Here is a 12,674-nt window from a genome sequence, read left to right as displayed (position 1 = left end):
ATTTATCAAGTAACGTAGTGTCAATTAAATGATGAAATTAAATGATCTGCATTTATATAGCGCTTTTCAAGTCAATGACTTCCCAAAGCGCTGTACAATGTGCTCCAGATTTCCCAATAGCAGCCTTGCAGCCATATAAGGCGCTAACCTGCTTATTGGGGGTATTAGGGGTTCAGTGTCTTACACTTGGACATGTAACACGGACGAGCCGGGTTTCGAACTGGGATCCCTTGATCCCAAGACTACCTCCTGAGCTACTGCCGCCCCAATGTTGCCTAATGTAGCAGAGTAAAAGTACCAGTTGTTTCTTCACAAATTTACTCAAGTAAAAGTGTAGGGATTGAAGACTACTCCTAGTTGTACAAAATTTTCCAAAATAGTCACTCAAGTAAATGTATATATACATATACATATACTGGACTGTCTCAGAAAATTAGAATATTGTGATAAAGTTCTTTATTTTCTCTAATGCAATTAAAAAAACAAAAATGTCATACATTCTGGATTCATTACACATCAACTGAACTATTTCAAGCCTTTTATTATTTGAATATTGCTGATTTTGGCTTACAGCTGAAAAAAACTCAAAAATCCTATCTCAAAATATTAGAATACTTCCTCAGACCAAGTAAAAAAATAATTTTATAACAGCAAAACTAAATCAAACATTTGAAAATGTCCATTGATGCACTCAGTACTTGGTTGGGAATCCTTTTGCACGGATTACTGCATCAATCCGGCGTGGCATGGAGGCAATCAGCCTGTGGCATTGCTGAGGTGTTATTGATGCCCAGGATGCTTCGATAGCGGCCTTCAGCTCATTTGGATTTGCAGGTCTGGTGTCTTTCATCTTCTTCTTAACTATACCCCAAAAATTCTCAATGGGGTTCAGGTCAGGGGAATTAGCAGGCCAATCAAGGACAGTGATGCCATGGTTACTGGTGGTTTTGGCACTGTGGGCAGGTGCCAGATCATGCTGGAAAATGAAATCCTCATCTCCATAGAGCTTTTCAGCAGATGGAAGCATGTAGTGCTCTAAAATCTCTTGGTACACAGTTGCATTTACTCTGGACTTGATGAAACACAGTGGACCAACACCAGCAGCTGACATGGCTCCCCAAACCATTGCTGACTGTGGGAACTTCACACTGGATTTCAAGCAACTTGGATTTTGCTCCTCTCCAGCCTTTCTCCAGACTCTGGCGCCTTGACTTCCAAATGAAATGCAAAACTTGCTTTCGTCTGAAAAGAGGACTTTGGACCACTCTGCAACTGTCCAGTGCTTCTTCTCCATAGCCCAAGTCAGACGCTTCTTCCGTTGTCTTGAGTTCAGAAGTGGCTTGACCATGGGAATACGGCTATTGTAGCCCAATTCCCGGACATGTCTGTGAACTGTGGCTTTTGATACCTGGACTCCAGCTTCAGCCCACTGTCTTTGAAGCTCCCCCAAATTCTGGAAGCGGCTCTTCTTCACAATTTTGTTAAGGCTGCGGTCATCTCTCTTGGTTGTGTAGCGTTTCCGGCCACATTTTTCCCTTCCAACAGATTTTTTGTGGATATGCTTTGAAACTGCACTCTGTGAACAGCCTGCTCTTTGAGAAATTTCTTTTTGTGTCTTACCCTCCTGATGGAGGGTATCAATGATGGTCCTCTGGACAGCAGTCAGATCAGCAGTCCTTCCCATACTTGTGATTTAGTTTACTGAACCAAGCTGAGTGTTTTTAAGGCTCAGGAAACCTCGCAAGGTGTTTCGAGTTAATTAGATGATTCAGGTGATTAGTTGAATAGCCTACTTGTATACTTTTTCATGATATTCTAATATTTTGAGATAGGATTTTTGAGTTTTCTTAAACTGTAAGCCAAATTCAGCAATATTAAAATAATAAAAGGCTTGAAATAGTTCAGTTGATGTGTAATGAATCCAGAATGTATGACATTTTTGTTTTTTTAATTGCATTAGAGAAAATAAAGAACTTTATCACAATATTCTAATTTTCTGAGACAGTATATATATACCACAGCCATATCCCCCTAGTGGGAGGTGGCTAGAGTCATTTCTGACTCTTTTTGGGAGATTTAGAGGAGAGGATTCCCAGCCCCCCTCGCTCAACCCAACTGAGGTGTTGGGAGTCATTAGGTGACCAAACCCCCTAATTCCAACCCTTAATGCCAAGCGCCAAGCAGGGAGGCAATGAGTACTAATGTTGTAAGTCTTAGGTATGACTCGGCCGAGGCTTGAACCAGCGACCTCCCAGTCTCGGAGTGGGCGCCCTACCATCTAGGCTACCGAGCTGGAGGTAAATGTGACAGAGTAAATGTAACAGAGTAAATGTACTCCGTTACTACCACCTCTGGTATTCTCCTTGTTTGAGTTGGAGGGTTAGAGGGAGGTTAGAGGTTTTAGGAGATTTTGCAGTGTTTTTTTTGCTCTCTCCATTTTGTTATTATGGCTTGCACAATGCTCCGGGAGGTGTGTAAATGTTGGAAAAAGTATTCATTTAGATTGATATTGGATCATACATAAGTCATCAGCACTTACTTTTCATTGGTTTTTGTTATTTAATATGCTAAAATATTTTGGTTCCATTTCACAAATGTGTCACACAAGTTGTTAAGTCTCAGAAAATATTATCAGTTTTTTTAGCTTTAAGTTTGGAGCCTAAATGTATCAATATGACAAAAGATTTTTAGGGGCCAATATTTTCTCTAGGCACTGGATTTTTGTTACATTTCTGCTTTTTCGGGTTTGTCTGGCTTGACTTGTTCTGAAAATGTTTTAATACATATATATATATATATATATATATATATATATATATATATATATATATATATATATATATATCTATATCTATATATATATATATATATATATATATATATATATATATATACTCTTACAGTTTTTTTTAATAGAAACATAAAACAATTTTTAGATTGATTTTACTGTCAATATTGGATCGGGATGGATAGATAGTATCCTGTCTTTACTTGGATCGGTTAAATACCAAAAATACCAGTATCACCCGCCACTATTTTGTGCCCATCTCAGATTCATACGAGGATGCTTTTACACATGCACACACAATTGCATACACACACTCGCCGTGTAATTGCACCCTATGTTATAAAAGCGTTCCCAGGCGGGTCAATAATCGCAAAAAACGTGCTGCAGGCGGGACTTTCTATTTAGCAGTGCAGCGAATTAAAAAAGCCAGGAGGAAAGGGGTGTCATCAAGGACACGCTGGGAGACTTGCACCTGAGACGTTCCAGTCGCTAATGCTTCAGGCACCTCGGCGTGACCCCCATGCCGAGGCCGTTTGAAGATGCCGGGAAAAAGAAGCCACAATGGAACTTGTATGGGAAAATGGTGTTGCCCTTGAGGGAGGGAATCAAGTCAAAGGCAACAAATGAGGAGGTGATAGTGATAAGGGCAATTGGAAAAATATATCATGAGAGGGAAGGCTTGCAATACACTTGACTGTGATTTACAGAGACCCCTCGGTTATCGCGATTAATGGGGACCAGACCCCCCCGCGAAAAGTGAAAATCCACAAAGTCAGTTGGCTGAGCTGAGAGAAAAACACTTAGAAAAAGGTTCACTTTAAAAACACTTTTATAAAGGGTTTAGCGCAGATCATAGGTAAGTTTTAAGTCTCTGGGAATGGTTTCAGTATAATTATAACCTATAGATGGCAGGAGGGGCTTTGATTAGATCTTTGTATACACATCAAGACACGTCCAATATTCGTTCCAAAACAAACATTAATTTTTTTTGTAACGCTTTGCATTCAGATCAAAACGTTCAATTTCCATCCATCCCTTCTTTAGCGTCACACCTTCTGAATGTAATGATTTAAATTGTAGACAGGAACCGACTCAAATTTTGGCTCATGCTCAGACTTAGGAACTTAACCTGTATTTTTTGGTGTACATTGCCCGATGTCAGCTGGGATGGGCTTGATTTGGAAATTGAATGGAAAACCAACAATGATAACTGAACATTAACAATGATAACAACTGTAATAATAACTATAATAAGCATCTATAGAATTCATAATCATGTGCAATATTTGGGTGTCCTCGTATCATTTCACCAATGTCACACTACATCGGCAACTCTACGCTAACTCACAAGCTCTTGTTGTCGATGTGCATCCTCAAAAATTGAATAATCGATCCGTCCTTCATTGGCAAAATTTCTCCATTTCTTTGTTTACTATCCTTGTAACATGATGTAGTGGACTGCGGTTGACCGTTTTCTAATCTGACTGGCTATAGCTGATACTGAAGAGCAGACACTTGATTTTAATCATCCCTTGCCTCCAACTAAAGCTCCGAGCCAACCAGCACAAGACTCTGCCTCGCCTCGACTCCTCCCGACTCAGCGACCCCAACATTGCCAGAGACTTCAGTTGCTCCATCCGCCGCTCTCTTGATACCCTGGCTCCTGACAAGCTGACAGACTGGGCGGCCTTCAAGGAAAGTGTCCTCCAGTCTGCTCACAATGTCCTCGGACGCCCGCGATCCTCCCCGAGAAAGCCCTGGATATCAGAGAGGACACTAAACATCATAGACCAGCGGCGTGAGGCCCGACTCCGAGGCGACCTCACAGAGTATCGGAGACTGAATCGCCTGCGCAATGTGGCCATTGCTGAAGATAGGGAGAGGTTTTGGCAGGCAGAAGCCCAACAGCTTGAGTCCGCGGCCAACAACAACAACATGAGCCGCGTATTCAGTCTACTACGCCAAGCCCGTAGCGGCCCACACATAAAGACAGCCCTGGTAAAGGACTCAGACGGCAACCTCATCATGACAGAAGCCAACTGCCTCGAGCGCTGGAAGGAGCACTTTAGCCTCCTCTTGCAGCACAGCACCATCCCGGCTGATCCCACCCTCCTAGGGGCTGCGAGCACAGCACCTCCTAACGACACCTGCTGCACAGACCCTGTAACACCCGAGGAAGTGAGAGCTGCTCTGAAGAAGCTGAACACCAAGAAAGCCCCCGGCATCTGTGCCATTACCGGCGAGATGCTCAAGGCCGGCGGTGATGGCATGGTGGAGTGGCTAACCCGCCTATTCAACCAGGTGTGGGAATCGGAGCAGCTGCCCACCGACTGGACCAGAGGAGTCATCTTGCCCTTCTGGAAATGCAAGGGCGACAGGCTTGTCTGTGGAAACCACAGAGGCATAACCTTACTCTCCATCCCGGGCAAGGTCTTTACCAGGATCTTGCTCAGCCGTGCCCTTCCAGCAATCAGAAGCTGCCGCCGTCCCCAGCAGGCTGGCTTTATGCCCAACCGCTCCACAACGGACCACATCTCTGCCGTCCGTTTGCTGATAGAAAAGACCCGTGAATTCCGTAAAGATCGCCATCTATATATCGGATTCATTGATCTGAAGGCCGCCTTTGACACTGTCTGCCACTCTTCACTGTGGAACATCCTCCAAGCTCTCAGAGCACCACCCAAGATCATAGCCCTGTTCAAGCTGCTCTACAGCAACGCAGAGAGCTGTGTCCGTATCAACGGCATTGACTCCGACTGGTTTGCTATCTCCAGCGGCGCTCGCCAAGGCTGCGTGGCTGCTCCCGACCTTTTTAATTGCATCATCGACCATCTGATGTTCAGGGTTAGTGAGCGCATCCCCGGAGTGTCTTTCGGCAACTACCACCTGACTGACCTGGAGTATGCTGACGACACCATCATTCTCAGCACTTCCTACAGCCAGCTGAGAGACGCTCTGGGCATTTACAGCGAAGAGGCAGCGCGGCTTGGCCTGCAAGTGAGTTGGACGAAAACCAAGTTCATGTATGTCGGTGATGGACCAGATCCACCTCCCATCCAAATTGGTAGCGACATTGTAGAGCCTGTCAAGAGCTTTGTATATCTGGGGTCCATGGTGACAGACAATGGGGACCTAAAACCAGAGATTCTCCGCAGAAGAGCCCTGGCAGCATCTGCTCTGCAGTCTCTCTGGAAACCACTCTGGCGGCACCAGACCATCACACGCAAGACGAAGCTCCGCATTTACAACCTCGCCGTACTCCCTATCCTGCTTTATGGCTCAGAAACATGGCCCCTGAACGACACCCTGGCCACAAGAATCGATGGTTTTGATAGCAGGGCTCTCAGAACCATCGAGAACATCAGGTGGCCCCAGCGAGTCTCCAATAAAGAGCTCAGAGCCCGCACGTGCCAGCCCCAAGCATCTTCCTTGGTCGCACAACGCCGCACCCGCTGGTTTGGCCATGTCCTTCGTCTACCACCAGACCATCCGACACGAGCCATTCTCCAGTTTGACCCAAAGGCCGCAGGCTGGAGACGACCACGAGGGAAACCGTAGAGTTGCCGTAGAGGATGCAGAACAGCTGGCACAAGACCGCCAGCATTGGAAAAACCTGGTTCATCTGGTCGGCTCAACGCACAGGGACGGGACCCCCCGACCTTCGCTGGAGCAATAAGCATAAGCAAGCAAGCTTGCCTCCAATGTGACAGTTGCACTACTTAACAGGCCGCTGTGCTAACTATTGTCACTTTAGTTAGTTAATTGGTTAGTTTGTGCTTAGTTAAAGTGACGCACAACCTCATAACTGGGTAATATTGTTTTAGACTATAGAAGTTTTTTATAACCTCCCCAAATAGGGTTGGATTGTACAAATCAAACGGGTTAAAACAAAGTAAATACTGTCATTATTTCATACCATTACATAAATATTGGGTTTATTTGGAACCAAACAACCTAGAATGTCGATTTGAAATTATTTAAGTAGTGGATTGATCCATTTTGGACCATTTTTAGAGTGCATAACTTACTTAAGAATCATGTTGAAGACCAAAGAAGGAAATTGTTTTCAGTAGTTTGAGTCACTCTAGTACAGTCCTACTTTTTTTTCAAGGGGGTTACGTTGGCAGCAAAACAGCCCCAGAGCATAATACTACCATCACCATGCTTGACGGTAGACATGGTGGTGGTTAAAAAAATGGGTAAATACTTTTATTATTTCATATCATCACAAAATCGTTGGGTTTATTTGGAACAAAACAACCCAATTGGTTTGACAATTTTCAGAGTGCAAAATTCACTTAAGAATCACGTTGAAGAACAAAGAAGGAAATTGTTTTCAGTAGTTTGAGTAACTTTAGTACTCTATTCCCTATTGCAGCCACAGACTCATCATTCATCTCATAAGACCTTTTATTGGTCCTTTTAATTATTTTTATTTCTTATTGGATCACTGATCGGAACCACCGACGTCTCTTCAAGCCAGGGTCCCCATGATTGTGAGGCCATTGGTCATTTGCTTTGGCCTCCGGTTATTTACGGAATCGAACTGGACCCGAAGAAAGTTGCGAGTGCTCGTTTCGAGGTACCTGTTCCATCCCTCCCTTCTTTACCTCTCTCAAGTCATCATGTTTACAGCAGCTCTCCGCATTATTTTCATGCCCGCTCTTCCGCCTCCTTTTCTCCCGTCGCCTTTCTTTGTCCTTTCTCCCGCTGCTCGGAAATCTGCGAGGCTTGCTCATCGGTGCCAGCCTCCGTTAATCCCCTCCCAAAGCACCTTAGCAACGCTCGGAATTTAGAGATGCTAAAAAAAAGGGAGAGAAAAAAAAATCGCTCCACCACGACAACTGTTCTTAATGCTGGGCCCGGATTGGCACGAGTGGCCACATCTTGAGATGTGCGTGTTTTCCATAAGTAGTTGAGAACAATCTGGAAGGCTGTGATAACCAAGGATCTCTCAAGTGTATGTGTGTGTGTGTAGCAGTAACGTATGCCCGCGCCTTATGATGCCAACAAACTGGTAATCCCAACATGTAGTCACCTGAGATGCTTCATTATCTAGTCCCACAACACCTGATTGAGTAGGCTCGCTCCCCCGACCGGACATGCTTTTTTGCGCGACACCGGTAGTCGGAAAGACATCGCATTTCTTCGTACAACATGCAAACTGCCTACTGTATTTGAACCGCAAAAACTTTTTGTAACATTGCCACGTTTCAGGCTTCAGACTTAAAGCTAAAAAACAATACATACTTACAAAGAATCAACATCATGTGAGACACAATCAGGAAGTGGAACCAAATTATTTCAGCATATTATACTATATTTAAAACGGAAAAAAAAACTGAAAAGTAGGTGTGGCATAAATATTAGGCCACTGTTCTCTCAGTTTACCCAACTAATTCCAGAGGTTCCCTGATGTCTTCTGGCTGATCTAATGTTGACCTAAATGTCCAACAACGACAAAAACATTGCACATGTATGTCATTGAGTCTCTGTTTAAATGCACCTGAACAGACTGCATGATGAAACATTATGACAGTATAATGAAGACCAAAGAACACACCAGGCAGTGCCGGAATAAAGTTCAAAGCGGGAATGCTATACAAAATGGAGAGAGCATAAAACCACTGCAAACCTCCCAAAACCTGACCGTCTCTCTTGGCTTCTGACCCAAACAAGGAGAAAAAGTCTGGGTGTCATACTTGAGAGCATTACCCGGTCAGCCTACTTCCACCTGTTCCAACAACCGTCTCCGCCTCTCCCTCACCCCACACATAACAGCCATCCTCGTCCATAGCCTTGTCACCTCACGCCTTGATTACTGCAATTCCCTCTTCTACGGTTCACCTCAAAAGTCCCTTCAAAAACTTCAGCTGGTCCATAACTCTGCTGAGTGCATCATCACCAAAACCCACTTTCGCCTTCACATCACCCCTGTCCTTCAGCAACTCTACTGGCTCTCAATCTACCATAGAATCAATGACAAAATCCTACTCTACACCTACATCGCCATTCATACAGAGGCCCTCCCTACTCCTCCAACCTCCTTCACATTGCCACGCCATCCCGCACACTCAGATCATCTTCCTCCCTCCATCTCACTATACCCCCTGCCCGCCTCAGCTCCATGGGGAGCAGAGCTTTCAGCTGCTCTGCCCCCGAGCTCTGGAACTCATTCCCGCCTGACCTCCGAAATTTTACGACCCTGTACACCTTCAAATCCAGACTCAAAACTCAACTCTTCAGACTTGCCTTTACTTGAACATCTGCCTCACTCACCGCCCCTTTTAACTATAATGTGTTTTATTGGCTATTTATTATTTGCTTGTTTTACTTTTGTTTTACTCTTTGTTTATTGTTGTGTCCTACTCATAGGTACAGCGACCTTGGGTGTCCTGAAAGGTGCTTCGAATTACAATGTATTATTATTTTTATTATAACTAATCAGAAGCAACCAAGAGTCAAGTCATGTTTATTTGTATGGCGTTTAATCACAAAGAGTCTCAAAGGGCTTCACAGATCAAAGACTATTGTAAACTACAGACTATTATGACATCATCCCCTCATCTAAAACCTACATGAGGGTAAATAATACACAGATATTTTCAACACAAAATATAGATTATTCATATGCTATAGAATAGAACTGTGCTTTAAGCTTAGGTTTAAAGATTTCCACTGAGGTTGCAGATCGGATCTCAGGGGGAAGAGCATTCCACAGCACAGAGGCCCGAATGGAGATATATATATATATATATATATATATATATATATATATATATATATATATATATATATATATATATATATATATATATATGTATATATATATATATACATATTTATTTACTCCTTATTGCCACCAGATGGCAACTGACGCCGATATCTTTAATCTTAAAATAAGAGTGGTATCAACACAGAAAGCGATATCAGTGCAGGCTCAAAGCACATACACTAATAACCAGTAATCCTCGCAACACTATTATAAAACTGAATATATGATTATAAGTATTACAGTCATATGTTTGTTTAAAAGTCAATGTTACAACAATTTCTGCAATATAGCTTTATTTCAAGATATCAGCACCATTACCTGTGTTGACAATTTTTTTTTACTACATTACGATACACAAATCAGAAAAAAATAATCAAATTTGTTATTAGATTTTTGTATTTTTAATTACTGATTTTATCGATTCGTTGTTGCAGCCCTAGTTTTGAGCATCTGAAAAGCTCCTTCAGTCAGTCACTATTGTGTCAGTCAGTGGTGACACTCAAAAACATGGAAATTTTTACGGTAAATACAGATAACAATCCGGTCTTATTGGAAGTAGAAGGTCAAAACCGCATGTAAACATTTGCGGCGGCGGCAAATGAGGTTGACCTCTGACAGACTGGAGCGGCGCGTCTGGCCTGGCTGCTTGCAGCGGGTCAAACGGCTCATGAAATACACACAGGACCGCGCAAATATTCATTACAGCCCTTCGCAGACGTGCAAATACTGCCAGTTCTTGGAAAACATGCCAAGAGAGGGACTAAGAGTATTAAGGACGAGGAGCTGGCTCCAGTAAAATGGAATGCTGGAGGAGGAGGAGGAAATGGGGGGGGATTTTGGAGATGCGCTTGTTTTTATTTATCATACTGGGTGCTTTTGCCGAGATGAGTGGGAATAGGGGATTGTTTGCGCCATCAGGTAAGCCAAATTAAAGAAATCTAAAACAGGAAAGATGATCTCCAAGAGCTGACATCTTCCCACGTCATTGCCGTGGCGAAATATCCTTGCAGTGATGGAAGGTTTTACCCAAATTTGATCCCATTGGGGGATGTATCACTATGGTTGTGACCTGATAAAATATAAATAACGGAAACGTGCAAACGCATTTTTTTACATCAAAATCTAATTCCAATGTATTCCATCATGACTTAACAAGTAAATGCCTTGTTTTAGCAAAAAAATTAAACACAAGCAGAGTGTAGAATCGTATTGAGTTTATATGCAGTGAAGAGAATAAGCATTTGAACAGCTATATCACACAGATAAATTGTTAAAAAAACATACATTGTGATTTCTGGATTTTTCTTTTTAGTTTATCTCTCTCACAGTGGACATGTACCTACAATGAATATTTCAGACCCCCCCATGATTTCTAAGTGGGAGAAATAGCAAAATAGTAGGGTGTCAAACACTTAAACGTATATGAACATAAATATAATACATAAAACAACATCAGTCATTAATTAACAAAAATAAATGTTAACTACTTGCACAAATCAACTGTATGATACAATTATACAACATAAAGACATGTGCCCAAAGGGAGTAGGCCAAAGCAGATGTTTTTAAGTTCGTACCACTATTCTATTTTTTCTTTGCACGGAATAAATATTCACAATACCAAAAAACAAAACAGCAGTGTACCCCACAAATGAAAAATAGGAAACAAAGAAATAACATGTCAAACTTATAATAGTCTCACTAGTGACTCCTAAAAGAATAAATTTAAAGCAGATACATTAATAGTTTAGTAGACACTCTAAATGAGGGGAGAAGACCCGAATGGATTTCAAACATGCAAGGAAAACACGGAAGAAGGCCTTCCAACCAGTTCTAAAAGCCCTTTTTGAGCCCTTTCTGTTATTACATTTCCTGGGTTAGACAGCCACATGATTGGCCAATAGTGACAATTAGTAAAAATAACAAACTGGCATCTTTTGAAACCTTCTTTATAGGTGCCCAATAAGAAAAACAGACCTAACAGGAAAAAAAATCAACCACAGTAGTTTAGTCTCTTTTTAAAAACGGTCTGAATCATAATCATGTTCGTATCTTTACAAGTAGCGACGGCTAACGCACACACGCACGCGAATGCTCACTCGCTGTTAAAGGGTAATCGCTTGAACAAATAAATTAGCATCAATGTCAACCCGATTAGAAAATACAGTGTAAAAACATTTATCTAATCATTAAAACGGAATCGCACGGCGTGCACCCGGCTCAGTAGCTAATAGCTGCCGGGTTATCAAACGAATTATAAACGGATCAAATGTAAACGGTCTGTTTGGCGACAAGCATCTAAAACAGCAGCGGGAGCAAATTGAGTAGGGCCGGGGACCATTAGGGGCCATCGACGAGCTCCTGGCATCTCCTTTGCTTCGGGTCAGGGGTCAGTCGGCTCAAAGTGCTATCAGCGCGTGGCAGGTTGCGCCGTGCGTCCTTTAAAAGAAACACACACACAAAAGTGAGGGAGTGTGTTTGTGTTTGGATACCGGGGGGATGTACGATGTTGCTTATCTGAACTTTTTGGCCCCTCATTAACCTCAGTGCTGTGTCTTTGAGAATTATGGCCTGTCAGGAGGGGAGGAAAAATCCTTTACAGCATCCAGTGGCCTCTTTACATGTGCACCAGAGATACGCTCACGTTACATCATCGGTCTTTTCTTTGTAAAGTGTCAGCTGCAGAAAAAAAAACATATACCGTATTTTCTGGACTATGAGGTGCAACTGAAAACCCCAATTTGGCCAGAAATTTGTAAGTGCGTCCGTCCCATGACCCAGTGAGCCTTATATACCACAGAATTAGAGGTAAGATCTGGGGCCCAGGCCTGAACCCTTCGTTACTTTTCATCCATCCATCCATTATCGGCACCGCTTATCTTCAGTAGGGTCGTGGGGGTGCTGGAGCCCATCTCAGCTGACTCCGGGCAGTGGACAGGGGACACCCTGAACTGGTTGCCAGCCAATCGCAGGGCACAGAAACAGACAACTCACCCTCTCATTCACACCTGGAGACAAAATGCGTGTTTTTGGAATGTGGGACGAAACCGGAGTGCCGGGAGGAAACCCACGCAAGCACGGGGAGAACCTGCAAACTCCGCACAGAAGGGT

This window comes from Urocampus carinirostris, chromosome 14, assembly GCF_059441175.1.
Source record: "Urocampus carinirostris isolate Australia breed hairy pipefish chromosome 14, RoL_Ucar_1.0, whole genome shotgun sequence".
Classification (NCBI taxonomy): Eukaryota; Metazoa; Chordata; class Actinopteri; order Syngnathiformes; family Syngnathidae; genus Urocampus; species Urocampus carinirostris.
Note: the sequence above shows the minus strand (reverse complement) of the source record.